The sequence below is a fragment of the Tachypleus tridentatus genome, chromosome 8 (assembly GCF_004210375.1).
Source record: "Tachypleus tridentatus isolate NWPU-2018 chromosome 8, ASM421037v1, whole genome shotgun sequence".
In the NCBI taxonomy this organism is placed as follows: domain Eukaryota; kingdom Metazoa; phylum Arthropoda; class Merostomata; order Xiphosura; family Limulidae; genus Tachypleus; species Tachypleus tridentatus.
The window spans coordinates 6,502,063-6,522,737 of NC_134832.1; the positions used below are offsets into that span (position 1 = coordinate 6,502,063).

The window sequence follows — 20,675 nt, forward strand, 5'->3', positions numbered from 1 at the left end:
TGCTTTATTTCACCCAAATCTTTTCATTAACAAGCAAAAATAACTCTCCATTATCGTTCCCTGTTTATTAGCATTACATGGTTATACATTTATCATTAATTTAAAGGTTCCAAAGTGGTTACGGACTTACAATCCTAGAACCATGGGTTAGATAACCTGCTGTGGACAGAGCGCTAGTAGTCAAATTTGTAACTTTGCGCAAAAAAACAACAAACCCAACAAACTTATTTGATAACTCCAAACATTATAAACATTACCTTTATCGAAGGTACAACAGGAAATAGCTTTAAATTCAAATGTAATAGATTGTTTGAGACACTAGGCAATCAGAATTTATAAAACAGATACAATTTAATCGATAGTACTGACTTGAAAAGTAAATACAATCTGTTATGTTTATTATAATAGAACTTCATCTGGTGTTAAACCCTTGATAAATTCTTATTTGTTTTGAGAGCAGTCAGATCGAATCAGATAAGATTTTGTAGATTTTCCCCAATCCCGAACATCAGTATTATCGATTATTTTGTTTCTATTCGATTCAAGATGCGCTGAGTGACTCCAGTTCCAAAGAAAGTAACAGATCTGATGTAGATGAAGGATCTCAAAGAAGAAGAGACCAAGGAATTCTTACGAGAACAGTCCCTGATCTGGCATATACAGGTCATGGATGCTGATATTATAACAGAGCCAAGAACAAATACTGACGACCATGTATCTAAGGAAAATATACTCTAAGTGCTCCGTATATTAATAAATTTTTCCAAGTGTTAAAACAGTTTAGATAGGAATATCCAATAATATTGACATTCATCACACCATGTCAAAAATAACTTCGTTAACAAATTGGTCATACAAAACAAATGAAGACTAATTCGTAGATATGCTGCCAGTTATAATGAGGTCATCCAGAAACGGTAAGTGACTGATGATTTTGATTATTCGTTATCTATACATAATTGTGTTTATTAGCACGATGTTCTGGTGTCAGAATATCGTGTTGATCCAGAGGGTATCATTAGTTTATATGGTTGATATCAATGAGGTTATCCAATATATTTGAAATTCTTCTGTTGTTGGAGAGGGATTAATACTATATTGAAGGTAATACTGAAGGTAATTATGAATATGAATGTCGTTAACAAATATGGCTGCGTCCATGGGATACTATCTTCAGCCGTATTTGATGTCGGAAATCAAATACCAAGTGTTAAATCATGATCAAAGATCAGACCAATCAGATTTGAGGTCAAATGTCACGTGTTATATCAAGATCAAAAGTTAAAAAGTATCATTACTACTCTAGCAGTCTCTGAGGTTTAACTTATGTACTAGAGCAGCATTTCTAAAACTGAGAGTCTCGACACAAAAGAGGGTCACAAGGTTATTGTAGAGTGGGGTGAGATCATTATAAATACTGAAATACTGCATATTTTAGAGTACATACAACAGTTTCTGGGGGAAGATCTAAACTGCCTGAAATATTTTCAAAAGGGGTCAAGCAAAAAATAAATAGATAAAGACAGAATCCTTGTACTAGAGAGAAGACGGCTAGTCAACAGCATCCAACTCTTGAGCTACTCTAAGCGAATAGTAGCATTTAATAGTTTCTGTCTTAAAGCACCCACGACTTCAAAGTACGGAGCTGTTTTTGTTTTCGCCAATGGTACGCGAACCGCTAACCCTTAAATTCGCATTTCGGATGATAACCACTATTTCACGCCCAGTCAATTTGTAGAAAAAAATTCCTTTAAAGAACTTCAATTATTTTTAAGTTTTAGAAACAAGCCATCTCTGATGTCTTTTGGTTTTTCATGTTATTTCTTTAATCTCTTACCGCTTTAAAAAGGAAAACACCGGTAAATCTTTTTAGAAGTCATGTTGATTCTTCAAAGTTATTAAATATTGTCATGTTTGATAATTCGTAAGTCAACCGAAATCTTTTAAAGTGAAACGGCATCTTCAAAATGTAGGGCCATAATGAAATTTACATCTAGCTTTAATATGCCCAAGTAAGCTGAATGTAAAGGGAATTTTTCTGTGATTAGCATTAGGCTCTCTCAACTCTGAACTAGTCACGATTACTCTTCAAGAATGTTTCGGATCGTTTCAAATGTGAAGCAGTACAATATTATGAGTTTCTGTCTCCAAGATTCATTTGTTATTTTTACTAGTTATAATTTCACAAACAAAGGCTAGATTTGTAGTTACCAGTCCGACTGAAGTTATTAATACGCCTTCATACATTTGCGTAGCAAATCTCTATCTGTTAATTTATTGCTAAAAGAACTTGTTATAATTTACGTGTAATTTCTTAGCTAAATCTATTATTCTGTAGGTCCAGAATCCCTTTATTAATACGATCCTCACTTGTCGAATTCGAAGTTCTCTTTTAACCGTGAGACACGTAATTAAAACAGAAACATGGTATTAGCGGTAGAGTGGCTCTTAAGCCCGATTTCCAACTTTGGAATAGGGACTGGACTTTAAACCTTAAAGATTGGATGCAGTTTTTGTCAAAGAAAGATGAATAGTAGCTTTGAGTGAGTTCTATTTGTGGTATACACATGCTTTGGATGTGAAAAATGCAACATTTAAAAGAGTGTAAAGATACGTAAAAATAAAGGACAAAAGCGTACTTATTTGTAAAAGTATAAGTAAAGAAAAACTTTTTTATTGTGTAACATGTGATTTATGTAAGGAGAGTGTAGTCGCTTTATTATTTTATTTAAAGTTCACCTTTATTGAGCATTGTTTAATGTTTTTGTCGTATAATAAATATTCATCATTTGGCGTCTGATTCCCCTATTCTACTGAAATATATAGCTTTCAGTTAACAATATAACTTCCACAAAGTTGTGCCAAGAGCGACACTTTCTAGTATAATGTAATTGAACTTGTCGAGAAAAGGGTACTTCTAAAAAGGTTTTAGGAAGGGTCAAATTGTACATGTTTTTAAAAGAGTAATTTGATTTTTATTTCATATGTACTCTCTGTCTATACATGCTTGAAGTTAAGTTTAATTTTTAACTTTCTGGATGTAATCGACTAATAAAGATTTTCATTTTTCTTGTCACATCAGAGTTGGATTTAGCTGTGTATATTTCAATATTTCGTAAAAGTGTTTTCATCTGTTAGTCTCATATCTCTGTTTACACATTACAATTTTCACTTTGTGTTTTTATTGTACTCAAATTGCTTCCAAGCGTGTCAGAAGTAAGTTTACAGACTTCCAACGCTAAAGTCCGAGCTCAATTCTTCATTATATGCAGAGTACATTATATGGTTTCATTTTGAATTTCGCGCAAAGCTACTCGAAGGCTGTCTGCGCTGAGTACATTATGTAGCTTTGCACTAAAACAAGTAAACAAACTACGCGTGTTTAAGTTATTTAAAAAAAAATACTAGAAATTGCCTTGCTAAGAAAAATAATGTAACTGCAGAAACCATTGTAAGTTTAAAGTGGCACAACTTTAGCAAGCATTTGTTTTAAAATGCAACATGGGCACGAAGACAGGCGACATAGAGGCAAAAACATATCAGCAGTGTGATTTCTTTTCCAAACATATGCATGATTATTTAAAGTAAAACCATTATTTAGAATGATTAACATTAAACATCACTTATCTTGAGGCAACTAAGCGTAACTAAAAACATGAGAATCTTAAGTTTTATTCGAAAATTTTCGCACAACGTAAAAGACGATTTATTTTTTTCGTCCTCTCTCTCTTGAGACAATACGAGACTGGCGAGTTGAGTAAAATGTGTATCGCTTTATAGGATGTTATAAGATCCATTGAACATTATTTAATGATGCTTGTACTAGCTACATTTAAGAATTGGCTTAATACAGAGATTAAGAAAAATGGAAGGCATGTGAACACTTTCTGTGACGGTTTTGAAAACATTATATGCTCCGTTTAAACTTTTCTAAATAAGACTTCTGACTTAAAATGACTATAGTGAAATTCAGATCTCTTAAAAGAACTAGTTTTGAATTTTAAATTATTTAGAATGTTATTCCGTATTTTTAAATGCAGGTGGACAGTAAATTAATCGAGGGAATGACAAGTGTTAAATAAAAATATCTTAGTCAATTTTAAACTGTATAGAATTCCTTGCGCTAGTTGTGGACAAGTGGTTAAATGTTTCAGACTGTGAATACTAAGGTTTATGGTTCAAGTCTCTTTGCGGCATTATTGTACTCCACACTGTGGTTGTTATGGGTTAATTATAACAGTAACGGTTAAATCCAACTACTCGATTAGAGTAACCCGAGAGTTGGCGTCGAGTGTTTTAGGATAGAATATATTTCTCTATTTTCATTTCAAAATAAGGATTGGCTAGCGATCATTGCCGTAATTTAGCCATGTGCAAATAAATACATAACAAACCAATAGAGTTCCTCTGTGTAAAATACAGTTTGCAAAACCTGCCAAATATATGTATTTCATATATTTTAAGAGCAAGGTATCGAAAAATACGTGTTTTTTTTTTTTTTTACCTTTATTTTAAAGTAAACAACTATAGTTAACCAAATTTTACCTTCAACTTTGAAACTTACTACACATGATGAGTCAGGCAGGTAGACAGTTAATGCATTTAAAACTAAGTTACAAAAATAACGTTGATATGTTTGAAAAACAAAAAGTGACAAATATCTATAATTATATAAAAATGGATTGTTTGTTGTTGTCTGCTATTAAGTTCAAAGCTACATAAATGGTTATTTGTGCTCCGCCCATCACGGGTATCGAAGGCCGGTTTCTAGTCATATAAATTCACAGACATGCTGCTGTGCCACTAGAAGGCAATAAAAAACATGGAATGATTTTATTCTGACATGATAAAGATGCAAAAAGTGAAAGAAAACGAAAGACACAATAATGGGTTTCTTTAAAATGTTATTTAAGACAAATATTTACACTATTATAACCCGAAAATTGCTTTGTGTTAATATTTCATATTACAAATTATGTCTGCTGCCGTTAAGAAATTCTAGTGATATTAAAGCGTTGTTTTCTACTCGAACATTTTCTTGCACGTAAAGTATCTGTAAATTATTGAAAGAGCAATTTCCTCATGAATAATAGATTAATTAGGCATATAAACGTTTAACTAGATAATTACAACACAATGTTAAACTTGGAAGTATACGACACGCGGAGTTTCTTTGAAGATAGTAAATAAAATATCGTCAGCAAACTTTGAAGGACAGTACAAATAAAACAGGACAACCACGTAGAAGCGGTACAAATAAAACAGGACAACCACGTAGAAGCGGTACAAATAAAACAGGACAACCACGTAGAGGCGGTACAAATAAAACAGGACAACCACGTAGAAGCGGTACAAATAAAACAGGACAACCACGTAGAGGCGGTACAAATAAAACAGGACAACCACGTAGAAGCGGTACAAATAAAACAGGACAACCACGTAGAGGCGGTACAAATAAAACAGGACAACCACGTAGAGGCGGTACAAATAAATTACGGCCAACAGGTAATCTTTAAGGACAGCATGAATGAAATCAAATATACCACCAACAAATAATCTTTAAAAATAGATCAGACAAAATATGACCAAGAGATTTCATGTAAAGGCAGTATAAAAAAGTATAGCCAACAACTGTTTACAAAACTGTGCAAAAAACTGTAATCCTCAGATCTTCCCTAAATGCAGTAGAGAAATAATACGACCAACAGGTTTTGTTGAAATACAGTAAAACCAAAATTAACTAACAGATATTCATTAAACGTAGGTCCAAAATGCTACCAACAGGTCTTGTTGAAAGACAGTACAAATTAAAACATGACTACCATATATTCATTAAAAGCAGGTCCATAATACGATCACCAGATCTTCTTGAAAAGGAAAGCTTTGCAATAACATACTTAAGAAATAATTAAGATGATAGGCATGGAAGCTGTTTGTTTAAGTGTAGAGCTTCACAAAAAAATTACTAAGTTATTTGGTTGTTTGTTTTGCGCAAAATTACACAATGAGTTACCCGTGCTGTACTCACCACGATTATCGAAATCCGGTTTTAAAGCGATATGAGTCTGCAGATTTACCTATTAGCCACTAGCGGGCTACTGAGTTAGTTACCTATTATATGCCCTGAACAAAATGCAAACTTTCGCTATGATTGTTTGATAATCTGTTTCATTACACTTGGATTTCAATAAATAACACAAAGTTCTCACACAAAAAGACACTTTCATTCGCAGCCCTATACTTTACTCCATATTAGTGCTAGTGTGTGTATATCTGTATATTGACATTTAGAAAACTTCAAAATTTAAAATACTTTACGTTGAAACAAATTATATTCCGTTCACAACGTATTACATCGACTCTTTTTGTGGCATATAGTATTTAAATAATACTCCTATGTCAATTGCTTTTCATCTTATGAGACAAAGCACAAAATTCTGATGCAAAGGTGTTAGATAAAAGTTTAAATTGCTTACTAGACTATTAGTATTTTGGTAACGTTTTGCAAATCTTACCAAGAAAACGCGAAGTTAAATTAAACTTGAAATGTAGAGGAATTTCTCAAGAACGTATCACGGGTTTTATCTTACACTCGATTTACATAAGTTATCAACGTGCGGAATATTGAATTTCCATTATATTTCTGGTCACGAAGTGTTGTCGATGATATTATAATATTTATGAACATTGCACAGTGCACAGTTACTACCACACATAACTCTTTCTGTATATTCAAAGAAATTTTGTCAATGAACATTAATACAAATGAAATGTTATCTGTATGGTTAACATTTATTCGTGATAAAGCGTGTATCTAATTATACGAACTGAATAGTTGTTTGTTTTATCTAAATTCTATCTCAGTGAAAAGCGTCTTAATCGTGTGTAAAACTCATTTGACGTTTCACTGTCAAAGAAAAGAGCTGGACCTTTATGGTACTAGATATAAAATAAACACAAGATATGTACTTTGAAATATGACGACTTACAAACGCTCATTCGAAATTTGGCCTTTTCTTAAAATTACTTTGATCATTAAAGTTTAAAAATCGATCAACAATGCATGATTTTAAATAAAACACGTTTTGATGTACAATCGATAATATATAATGTCGCCATATGCTCCAGTTTTACCTGTCAAAAATATTTGTCATTTTTAATTCTGGTTTTATTTACTTTTGCAACAGAACACTTTCCGGAACCCTGTTAAAACATCTAATATTTAGATCTTTGTATGTTGATTTTATTTTTGTAACTGATACATGAAGGAAGAAAGTAATTATACATTTCTTGCGATCAGTATTCCACTCTTTCTTTAAAGTAAGTTTCATTAACGTTACTGATTAAAACGTTTAATATATATATATATATATATATTAAATATATATTATATATATATAACATATTTATTACACATATATATAATGCATATAATTGAATTCCAATCATTATACGTTTCTCGTTAATGAAATTGCCTATTATAGCTAGTCGTATATATTAAAGGAACCAAATAATTAATTGGATAAAATCGTAGCCCCGATATATCCAAGTAACTTTTTATTTGATGTAAAAATTCTTCGCCAGTTTTAGTTGCAATTAAAACGATGAATGAACGAAAACAAACAGCCTAAATGATTTAAACTCAAATAACGTCAAGTAATGCGTATATGGAACCGAAGTTTTAAAACTTTGTTCTTAGACATCCACCTCGCCAGATTTGCAGTTTGTTAGAGAAAACATTTCAGTTATTTTTTATAATTTATAAAAAATTTTAAAGATTTATATATCTCTGTATAATCATAAGATAGACACTGTTGGAAACCCTTATTTTTCCAGCATAACTAGTGTAATAATCCGTAATTTTGGTGTAATATTAGTTAATATAATTTTATTCTTTGCAATAGGCCATTCTTTTACTCGTTACTCATGGAATATCATCAGAATTTCTGTTACATTTGTGTTAATCGTTTCACTACAGTAAAAATGCTGACACTACAGCGAATCCAAGCACATGTTCGAAACTTTAGCAGCATGAGCCAAGATAATCTCCATTTGCACCCGTTTTAAACAAATTACACCAGGCTTCTTAAGATATCTGCTTTTGTTTTTATCTCCAACACCCTTGATTTCATCCACGGAGTTCAGAAGACAACAAGTGACGAATCTCTCGTATCGCAGTAATATATTTCGCTTTTGCGGTTTAAGAATCACGAATTGCGTTATAAACGGACACATTATTAACAACTAGTTACGTTGACCTTTGTTTGACTACTTAACAAGCAACGAATAACGAAACCGAATCCTTAGAACACCTTCTAGAGCTATTTGAAAGCATGCGAGTTTCTAATATGGCGAAAATTACATTACTCACCACGGACACAAAATGGCACTGATTTTACTAGCTATAAAATTTCAAAAAGTATTAATCTTGAGAGAATAATTCTAGATGGTTTATGTGGATCAATATGTCAGTCTCGACAAGGTATAGCTCATTCTGTGAACTAGGGACATTTGTAGCCTTCATTTGTCACGGCAGGTTGACAAACAAACTGACGTAATTACCTTATGCATGCTAGTAGTTAAACATTAAAACTCATGAGAACCGACAATGCATATTTATAATTAGTTATCATCGCATTCTTTTGAACACTGTGTATAACTATTTAAAAGACCTAGGAAATCTAATGTTGAAATTTTGCGTCATTCTAAGCCTTATGCTATTAATGTTTTCACTTAGAATTTCTTAAATTCCAGTTTCTTAACGATTTTTCCAGGGTCTCAATTAGGCGGGAACGATGTTCTGCCCGTTTTATATTCAGACCATTAGTAGTCTTAGTTCACTGATTGAAAGAAAAAAAGAACACCAATAGCAATCAGAATGCAACCAACAACAGAATAAATATAATAATGTTTAACACTTTACTCTGATAAAATAAAAAAAATGTAAATCCAATTTAAGAGAGTCCTCCGCTAGTACAGCGACGAATCTACGAAGTTACAACGCTAAAATCAGGAGTTCGATTCCCCTCGGTGGACTCAACAGATAGCCCGATGTGGCTTTGCTATAAGAAAACACACACACACCCAATGTAAGACTACCACATACTTATTGTCCAAAGTGTACAATATGTTTTAGCTCTGTTTCCACTGCTAAGCGGCCCGGCATGGCCAAGCGTGTTAAGGCGTGCGACTCGTAATCTGAGAGTCGCGGGTTCACATCCCCGTAGCGCCAAACATGCTCGCCCTCCCAGCTGTGGGGGCGTTATAATGTAACGATCAATCCCACTATTCGTTGGTAAAAGAGTAGCTCAAGAGTTGGCGGTGGGTGGTGATGACTCGCTGCCTTCCCTCTAGTCTTATACTGCTAAATTAGGGACAGCTAGCACAGATAGCCCTCGACTAGCTTTGTGCGAAATTCAAAAAACAAACAAATCCACTGCCAAGTAGATTCTAAAGTTCAGAATAGCCGTTTTAACCTCTATATTTATCTTAATCTTGTACTCATCTAATAATTTATTTTCTTGTGAAACCGAAAATTTTATTGAATGCTGTCTGTACGATACTTAATCTAAGCCTAACAGTTACGTGAAAAACAAAGTTCTAATACTTAATGTTGAATACCAGAAATTGTTGCATTGATGTAAACCTGCTTAGCTTTAAAGTATTCTCTAAATATTTAAATCGCGTTATTTCTCGTATCTTCTTAATGTAATCGACGGCATTTATCAATCAAATGTAATAAGAGGGTTATTTAACACATACACATATTTTAATACATGCAAACTTGTATACATATGCAGAGGTTGTTCAAGTTCTTGCTTCCAGTCCTCAAAGTCTGTGGCTCTAAATAGACTAAATGCTCGAACATCTTGTTTTAACTCAGGCATGGCTAGGTGGTTAGCGCTCGAGTCGTAATATGTGGGTCGCGGGTTTGAATCCATGTTACACCAAACAAGCTCGCCCTTTCAGCCGTGGGGACATTACAACGCACCGATCAGTCCCACTATTCGTTGGAAAAAGAGTAGCCCAAGAGTTGGCATTGGGCGGTAATGACTAATTGCCTACTCTCTAGTCTTTCACTGCTAAATTAAGGACAGCTAGTGCAGCTAATTTTGAAGGGAAAGGCTAGTGGGTAGGCAGCTAGTCAATACTACTCACCGCCGTCTCTTGTGTCACTATTTACCAACGAATAATTGGCCATTACGCAATAACGCCTAACTTTGAAAATTTTATTCATATCAACTTTACGTTGCAGGACTTGTTCACACTAAGTGTTCTTGCTCCATCATTATAAAGTCAAGGAAGGAGCGAAAAAATGTTAACATAAAAAAGAATTAAACTGTATCGTAATACAAAAGTATTTGTGGTTCTAGAACAAAAAAAGACTCGCTACTCCAAGACTGTATAATGTCAGAAGTAGTTGAGAAAATGAAATGGCTTGTCACTAGAAGTAACCCCATAACATAGCACACCATTATAGTTAAAGAAATTATCTTGGAACTATGAACAAGAAGTTCAAAGATAATAAAATAACTTTTTACAAAAGCTTCTTCTATGGAACACTGCTGAAGAGAAGACTGATTGCAGATAGCTGCGAGAGCAGTACTTAGCACGTGACAAATATAAGCATGTGACTATTCACATCTGTTTAAGTGTATGCAAATTTTTGAGAATTTTTTATCGTTACAGGTGTACAAATGTTTCAAAAATGACACAGAGCATGTCCCAGAAGTTTTTTTTCAAGTCATTTATGGTCATTGCAAACTAGACTATAAAGAAAAGTTAAGCATCAAGAGAATTAAGAGACTCACCACAATGAACTTTTCAAACCATCAAGCTAATGTGCTGATATCAGTACAACCCTAGGAACTACGACTTTTATACAAACTAGAGAGCTATCAGATATAACTCCATCAGAATAAAGCGTCTAGATGAGTGTTCTTGTAAAAATATCACTATATCTTTAAGATACAGGTATAAAAGGGAATTAATATTAATACAACAGACACCCAGTGGAAACTCCTGAGTTCAGCAAACAGTTAGTATTTTGTTTGTCCCCCATTTATTTCAACCACTGCAAAAAGTCTTCTAGGCATTGTTTTAACATATTTAATCAAAGTGCCCTTTGGGATTTTACTCCAGACGTCTCTAATATACTCCCATAAAGTTTCTTTTTGAAGTAACTCTTGATTTGTCAAATTGTTTATCCATCAAATCCTAGGTCTGCTCACTTTTGCAAAGTACTTTATGTATTACATATATATATATAAACTTATATGATATAAGTATTTTTGTGTGTGTATATATATCTCAGTTTTTATAACCAAAAACAAACTTAAACAAGAACAAAATAAGAAATGAAAAATTCTCTACTAATTGAAAGGATCCCACGGATATAAAATATATCCTAGGTCTTGGAGGTGATTGAGAAGTAAGACCCATATTGCGGTGGGGATACATTCTATCATTCTTAACCTCCATTTGCCAGTCTAACATAAGAAAAAAGAGTAGCAATAGATATAAAATTAGAAACTGGGAGAGCGATATTGGGTGTCCAAGCCCACAACGTCCCACATCTATATCATCCTTCACTGCCTGCAAACAGTTGTGGGAAGGTAACTACTCTCCAAAGTAAAGAAGACGAAAAATTAATTGAAAAATAAAAATAAGGTACTACCATTCAGGGGTGAGCAAATGTATGTGTGTGTATATATATACAGGCTTATATGTAATGTGTATGTGTGTATATAAATATATATACTTGCATGTTATATGTATGTAGATATGTATTCATTTGGGCATATTATGCACATAACTATAAATACACAAATATGCACTAAAATGACCCATTAATCATGTTTGGATTTCGAAGTTATAACTTTTACTTCAAAACAATTTCAGTTTCATTTCTTAAGTAAGCTAACCACATGTTAGTAAAGTAAAACAAGTCATTTGAATTATTTTGAAAATTCTAGAATTGCAATATTTTTATAATTAAGGCCAGCTAGAAAGTGAAATGCCGAAGTTAATCGCACTTTATAGGTATAATTTTCCAGTTTTCTTCGTGATCTCATACCTACTGCCTATATCATCAATTTTCTCAATCTGATGACCATTTTTACGTACTGTTGTCCCTCACTTTTATAGTGAAAAGCTGCTGTACGGTCAGCAAGTTCAAATATCACATGAGAAGGTTTCCATAAGCTTTACATTGTATGTAGCCATTGTATTCCAAAACAAAGTTCAGATAGACCAAAGATACAGATCTCTTGATGAATGTAATCACATATGATTGCTGAGATTTTAGCCTTAACTACGTTTTTCCTTAATTGAAGTAGCCGTTATTTCAACATATCGCGAAAATATCTGCACTTTTAATTCGTGAAATTTCGTCAACTTCAAATCCTGGTTCATTATCTTATTGACAACATCAGGAGATAACATGAGCTTTATCGCAATGTATTTCTTGATCGTAACACCAGTCTTCATTTGCTGGATAAAGACGTTGTTTTGGATTAGTTTGAGAAGTAATTTGCAGTCCATTACTGTCCTAAACATTTTGGTTAGCAAGTGTTTGTATGTTTTTTTTTCATTTCCAAAAAGATTATTGAAGATTTTTTTTATTTACCAATGTTGTGTCCTTCATCTTTAGCAATCTAACTGTATGAATATCTCTCCCCAGAAACGATGTTTATCTTTTTCTCAGGATATAAGTCTACCCTTGATGGCATTGTTTGGTCATATTGTGAAAACTTCAACACCATAAATATATATGTGCTTAAAATGTCGCTCATTTCGTTATTGATCCCATATGTCGCGATATAAGACATTGTATTTACGTATACAATTCGTTCTTATGAAGTATGATTAACCCTCTGTAGTATATAAAACCGTCTTCACTGTATAGTATGCCTGTTTATTAACACACATAAAGGATTTGTTTTTTTCAATGAATGTAATACAAAAGTAATCGAGACCTATCTGAGTTAGATGTCTATAATTCGAAGAAGTAGACTAGACAGGCTACTCTTTACACGCAAATAATTTGACTGACAGTCTCACAGTAATGCCTATTTTGGAATACCATATTCAAATTGACATTTGGTAAGAGCAAGCTAAGATTAAAGCTAAAGATTGTCTTGCTAATGAGCATAAATAGTAGTTAAATATGCTCCGCTTATAAAAAATAGAATGTATTATTTCATCAGTTGGGTGCACTCGCAGTTAATAATATTTTTCCCAATAAATTGTTTGTCACCGTTTCATCTGAAACATTCCGCTGTTTCTTATCCAACAACTCCTCTTAGGTGAGGTATTTCTTCAGTGCATTAGCGGGATGTGTGAGAGCTCACACCACTAAATACAAAGATCCAATGCTTGTGATGGGCACAGCAGAGATAGCCAATTGTGCGGCTCTCTATTTCACAACACCACAAACAGCAACAAAAAGACAGTCTTACCTAAAATATCTCGTTGGTGTTTAGTGAACACTTACAATGGACGAAATATACTGCTGCCTACGGGAAAACATTCCAAGTGCAACATTTTGCTGCTTACTTTTCAATACTGCAATGAAAGTATATTGTTGTTTGCCACTCAACTTTTCAAATAGGATTTATTTTTGATTTTTGCCAATTCAAATATCTTGTTGCTTGTTGTTCATCCCCAAAGTGAGATTTTTTGTACAATTTCTGATGGAAATATATTATTTTGTTTTATTTATCAATATCCCCACTAAAATTAATTGTATCTTTTTGTATGTTTTGTTTTTCTATTATCTTCAAATTTACTGCATTCCATTCCAAGATTATACACATTTGACAGCAATACCTATACAGAAAGATTTTATCAGTCATAAATATTTCATCTACCTTACCTTTTGAAGATTTCATGGGAAAATATTTGCATCATGAAAAAGTTGTTCTTCCAAGATCTGAAACGTATGCAACTGAAACAAACAGTTGCTTATAAAGTTATTCCTAAAAGCTAATAGTTTTTTCCTAATTTTCAAAGATCTAAACCCAATAACACTTAAAACACTTGAAAAGGAGATAAGGATTTTAATCCAAAAAACAAGGTATCATGTTTATTTCTAAAACAAAAATCATCTTTATTTCTTCAAGTTGATGTTTGGAGTCATATTTCAACTGTTGTTATTGTTATAATTATTTGTAAAATAAGCTTATTGAAGAAGGTGTACTCTCTTTACTCAAGTCAGTTATAGTTAGAAAAGAAAATGGTAGTGATATCTTATTCAAGAACTTTCTGACTGGTAATAAAATTATAATGCTACTGCTATTCTATGAAGAAACTTTCTGACTAGTGACAAAAGAAGAAGAATACTGCTATCTTATCTAAGAACGTGGCTGATTGGTGATATTTATTTGTTTGTAGTTAAGCAGAAAGGTACACAATGGGTTATCTGTCATCGAAAGGGTATCGAAACGGGTATTTTAGCTTTGTAAGTCCACAGACATACTAGCGCGCCACTGGAAGACCTTGACTTATAAGAAAGAAGAATAGTACTGCTATATTCTGTAGAAACTTCCTAAACTGCCACTTACAATATAAGAATAAAGAATTATCTCAACACAAGTCGTTCCTTTAAAGAAGAATATCTTTATTTTCTTCATTTTACAATTGGTAAATTTGTTGTAGAAAGAACGAAGAAAAAACAATAGAAATACAGTAATAACCTTTGGTTTCCCTGTATAAAATGAACTGAGTCATAATCTCTAGCTTTTTTGCAAGACAAAAAAACTCTAAATTTTAAAACATAGCATTAACAGCGATTGAAAATATTTTACTCTTGTTCGGCTACACTGATGCTCTCGTGGCTTTATTATGTTGCTATAATAATGTCAAAAGGTGAAAAAAACATTTCGGAACAACTTATTTTGTAGGTCTTATATTGATCTTCATCGCAGCTAGGCAAGATGTTTGCTTACCTTTGGTAAGTACGAAGAGCTTCCTTAGATATTTGAAGGCTGTGTTTTGAATTTCGCGCAAAGCTACAGGAGAGCTGTCTCTGCTAGCTGTCCCAAATTTAACAGTGAAGAAAGTCATCCCCACCCACCACCAACTCTTGGGTTACTATTATACCAACGAATAGTGGGAATTATCGTTATATAATACCCCTCACGGTTGAAATAGCGAGCATGATATTTGAACAAAGCGCTCTTCCAGTTTCTATAAGATTAAATAACACTTAACAGCACTTTCCTTTGTATTTGAGCATACGACTCCAAATAATACCACTTTTACATTTGTTTATATTAAAAAATTAAGAGATATATAAAATAAATAGAAGAAAAATTATTGAAGGTTTCCTTTATTTAAAAAAACACAACAAAACCTCACATTAGCCAGCATTCAGATATATTAACAACTATATTTGATTCGTAGTTAATATATATAACCTCACATTAGCCAGCATTCAGGTATATTAACAACTATATTTGATTCGTAGTTATTTACTTGCTTAGCGATGTAGTATCTCCCTTGGTACTAGAATTTAACAGTTTTATTTAATTATTCAAACGTATTCACCTGTCGGTTCCTAGTAAAATTAGCAAAACGTTAATTTTTTCAAAAATAAACTAGAAATATTTTTAAAATATTATTACTTGTGTTGCCCGTAAGTAAAACTTTAGTAAGAGATTCATAACTATTAAGGATAGGTGATTTTCACAGTTGCATTTCATAATTAAAACATAACACACAAAATGATGCCCCATTGCTTTTTGAAATGAGACCCGTCTTTTATGACGTTACAAAGAACCACAAATTAGTTTGTAATCATTAATGTTTTATGATACAGTAAGATAATTATGCTTATCCCATTCAACATTAATCACTTGACGTATTACAAAATGACTCTTACTCTTATTTTCGTTAATTACTTCACGTTTTCCGATACAGTGGACAATGATTCTAGCTCTATTGTCTCGTGAATCACTTTACGAATTTTCGTATGTTAAAACCATACTTACTTCAGCCACCGTTAACAGTTTGACACGTTCCGTCACTGTATACCATCGTGAATCACTTTACGAGTTTTCGTATGTTAAAACCATACTTACTTCAGCCACCGTTAACAGTTTGACACGTTCCGTCACTGTATACCATTAGTTTTTGTCCTGTTGTTATTAATCACTTGACGTATTTTTATAATCTCGAATACGCTGTTTTTTGCTATCTATACAATTACAAAGTGTTATATGATGAATTCCCTGCGTACAGAGGTTTTTATAGTAATTCCACTATAACGTGTTTAAAGAGCTAATAAGACAGTATTCGGAAGTTAAAAACAAGGAAAATTCCAGCACAGTTCAACAAGGGCAGAACAACTGTGACGAAAACACAACAACAACGTATTTCTCGACCATCGTTAAGGAAAGAAAGTGTGTTGGTTAAAAACCCGATATAACAACAGAGCCATATGACTAGTGCCCTGAAGCTGGTTATTGAATTATGAACTGTGAGTATAAAAAAAGGAAATTTGGAATCGCTGAGAAAGGGTAATAACTTGGCAGATGATTTTGAGCTAAAAAACAAAGAAAAATGAAAAAGTAAATAAATCATAATGTATAACAAGACGTACTATTAATTTTTTTTTTTACGTACATTTTCAAGTAAGTTCATAAATGCGCCCTCTGTAATGCAAATATATATACAATACATTCCTTAAGAACAGTCTAGGAACCAGAAACTGCGTGTTACAGATTAATTTTATAGAGTCGATTAAACTTATACAACAACAATAAATATTTCATGGTAAAAGCTGAGAAAGTAAAGAATGAGATGCATTTGAAAGACAGAGAAACCAAGATAGCAGAAAATAAGACATTAAATAATGACAAATGTTGGGATAGAAAGGAAGGGAGTTAAAATAAGGCATATTAAATAATGACAAATGTTGGGATAGAAAGGAAGGGAGTTAAAATAAGGAATATTAAATAATGACAAATGTTGGGATAGAAAGGAAGGGAGTTAAAATAAGGAATATTAAATAATGACAAATGTTGGGATAGAAAGGAAGGGAGTTAAAATAAGGAATATTAAATAATGACAAATGTTGATAGAAAGGAAGGAGTTAAAATAAGAATATTAAATAATGACAAATGTTGGGATAGAAAGGAAGGAGTTAAAATAAGGAATATTAAATAATGACAAATGTTGGGATAGAAAGGAAGGGAGTTAAAATAAGGAATATTAAATAATGACAAATGTTGGGATAGAAAGGAAGGGAGTTAAAATAAGGAATATTAAATAATGACAAATGTTGGGATAGAAAGGAAGGGAGTTAAAGTAAGGAATATTAAATAATGACAAATGTTGGGATAGAAAGGAAGGGAGTTAAAAGATGAAAAAATAGCACATTAGAAGGAAAGATTATTAGTTTATTTGTTTTGTTATTATAACACTCGTAGTTACCGCTGATCCACTGAGGAATTAGACGAAAAATAAAAACAACTGATTAATAGCATTTACAACACTAGAGAAACAATGTTTGATAAAAAATAGATTTGTTACATTGTAAATAAAAACTGTAGAAATAGAAATTATGTTTGATAAAAAGAACGGATGTGTTAGGTTGCAAAGAGAAAAACTGGAGAAATAGAAAAACTGTTCGATAAGAAAGAATGGATATATATATATTGATTGTAAAAAGAAAAATGGTAAAACAGAGAACTTGTTCGATGAAAAGAATGGATATATATATATATTGATTGTAAAAAGAAAAATGGTAAAACAGAGAACTTGTTCGATGAAAAGAATGGATATATATATATTGATTGTAAAAAGAAAAATGGTAAAACAGAGAACTTGTTCGATGAAAAGAATGGAGATATTAGGTTGTAAAAAGAAAAACTGTAGAAACAGAGATATTGGACTGTTCGACAAACTGTAGCATTTAAGACAGAGATGAACAGGCATTAAAACACGCATTTGATATAAAAACACTACACTAGCAAAATAGATCAGTTAAGGAAGGAAACAACGATAGAGCTTACGATAAAAAAATTCAAATACTTTAAAATGTACACACATTATTCAGTGAACTAGTAAGGCCTCCTAGTAAGAAATATTGTGTTTTTAATAAAATAAAATAAATAATATTTATGCTAAACATGAATATTCTATGTGATAGTAGAACGTATGCCACAAAAGTAATGTTAAAAAACATTATTCGTTGATTTGCTGTATTCCAACAAACAAATGATATATGTTTAACTCACACTGCTAAAGTTGCCAAACCCTATAACCTTGACCAAAATAGTAATCCTAAAACAATAATTTTAATTCCAGTGTGAAATTGTTACATGTTTAAATAGTATAGAATTTGCTCACCATTAGCACGTCCCTCAGGAGCCAGGGTGTATCTTTATACGTTAACTTGTTGAATGTTAAAAGTAAGCTCAATCCGCAAACTCTCAAAGAGGGCTGTTTTGGACGTATCTTTTTCAGACAACTTCGAGGCAAGTTTTTATTTGTTAAATGATAACCTTTTAAGTGAACTACGTCATTCTCAAGTCTTCATACCAGGTTGTACTCTCGCTGGGAGTAAATTCAGTATATATCATTAAAGCTATTTTCCCAGCACCATTAATTAAGTAATTGTCATCCTTTTAAGTTTCGGCTATCAGCTTTCGATATTTAGCTTTCAGTTGAGATACAATAGGGAAAGTCGAAGCATCACGATAGTCAGCAGTAGGATTAGCAGACAGGAACACTTTGAAAATAACTATAGGAATAATATTGTACTCGACTTGCTGCACAAGGCGGTTCTAAATAGTTTCTCAATACCTCTGTGTATCATTTGGATACTTCCATGCTTCTTGTGCTTGACCGTTAAGCTCTATGCGAGTACAGATTTCAGTCATCTTACTACTACAAGTCACTTTTCGCAGCCACAATGTTTAACGAGTGCAGGAAATGCCTTCTTCTTGGCTAATAAAAATGTTCAAAGAAATTCAATAAGAACCTTGTTAGTGAGTTTTGTTTAATAGCTTATTTATTCAGAGTTCTCGTCCAAGAGTACACAAGAGCTAGCTATCCCTAATTTTATCCAAGAGCTAGCTACCCCTAATTTTATCCAGAGCTAGTTATCCCTAATTTAATAGTCTGGCAGTAGAGCTCACAACACTTTTACAGCAACTGGACCATAAACTCTCATAATTATAGTCATTCACGCTACATCCGGTCTTTGATTTACAGCGTTAGAAAGATAAGATTTAAATCATATTGTATCCTTTTTTATCTTGAAGTTACACTAGAAAATAGATTATAAACATTTAAAGCACTAGAGTAGGAACAGTGTTTGATAAACGAAATGAATATGCTAGATTGAAAACATAAAATTCTGAAAAACACAAAGATAAAAAAACAACACGTGTGGTACATGCTTAACTCACATTGCCAAAGCTGTGAAATCCTCATATGCTTAACTCACAAAACCAAAGGTGTGGAATCCTTATATGTTTAACTCACATTACCAAAGCTGTAAAATCCTTATATGGTTTAACTCACATTACCAAAGCTGTGGAATCCTTATATGCTTTAACTCACATTACCAAAGCTGTGGAATCCTTATATGCTTAACTCACATTACCAAAGCTGTGAAATACTTATAAGTTTAACTCACATTACTAAAGCTATCAGATCTTATAATCATGGATAAAGTATTAGTCGTCACAGCTCAAAATAAAAAGCAGAAATTATCATAATTATTGTTTTCACAATACTTTTTAAGTTATCGATAACTATAGATTGGGATTAAGTGATTGAAGGCTCGGCATTCGACTTTGTTAGACCAAGATCTCTGATCAAGTCGCTGAGGTCTCTTTGGTTGGGATAGTTTGGGTTTCTCTCACCAGCTGCACCTCTGAAATTGCAATCTGGATTTTCAACGTCTACCTCCTCTTCTGATTTGCTGCTCTGTTCTGAGGATGGCTGCTTTCTCTCTGGCGGAGTGGGTACAGGGAGTTCAGGGCAGTGTGGCACTGGGGCAATGGATGATGGAAGGTCCGAATACATGATAACAGATGTATTCTTGCCAGTCTGAAGAGCAAAATAAAATTATTATTATGAAAAATAAATTTATTTCATCCACAACTAATGTGTAAGAGGTTCATGAAAAATATTTTATATGTGATATTTTTTCTATAATATTGGAAATTTAAAAAATTAAAAGATATTTAAATTTTAAAAGGTCTGAAATTTGTATAATATAAAATCTTACTATTTAAGCAAGCAAAAATTGTCCGTCTTACCTTCTACAGTTTTTTTACAGGTAAAAATGAGGTACCCAGAGTTTGTATTGATCCTGAACAGGCATGCCGAAATATGTCTTGTAGGCTTCACACATTTTAGCAGGCGCTGTCACACAGTATGTTTTCGCTTTTGTCTTAATAAATTGGCCAGATACATTGCAGAATGTGCCTGCAGAATGCTTGCAGCCTCTTGATGCCATCTCTGATAAAATCAGATAGGTCTATGTATTCACTTAGGCAGCTAGAACTAAACTGAAATGGTGAGTGGTGAGCCCCTGTATATGGAATGTTCTAGAAAATTCTCGTGAGTTCTACAACATTCTAGAAAATTCTTGTAATTTCGAAAAAATCCACCTGGAATATTCGTGAAAATCGGTACATTTGAAAATTTCGTTAACG

The 20,675-nt window shown here is 32.7% G+C and overlaps 1 protein-coding gene and 1 long non-coding RNA gene across 4 annotated transcripts in view; one reads left to right on the forward strand and one right to left on the reverse strand.

Annotated features, from left to right (window-relative positions):
- LOC143258461 (uncharacterized) overlaps positions 1-20,675 on the forward strand; it is a 79,461-nt gene that overhangs the window by 47,845 nt on the left and 10,941 nt on the right. Inside the window, exon 2 of one of the 3 annotated variants that reach the window (XM_076517470.1) lies at positions 547-917. The exons of the other annotated variants lie outside the window; for them this stretch is intronic. The gene's annotated coding sequence lies outside the window, so the exon portion shown is untranslated. The remainder of the gene's footprint in view (positions 1-546; positions 918-20,675) is intronic. 3 annotated transcript variants of the gene reach the window in all.
- On the reverse strand, positions 14,665-20,620 carry LOC143258466 (uncharacterized). Its single transcript, XR_013032297.1, has 3 exons — positions 20,277-20,620; positions 18,355-20,064; positions 14,665-16,546 (listed from the first exon to the last, which is right to left on the reverse strand). It is a non-coding gene; the product is annotated as an uncharacterized LOC143258466 (long non-coding RNA).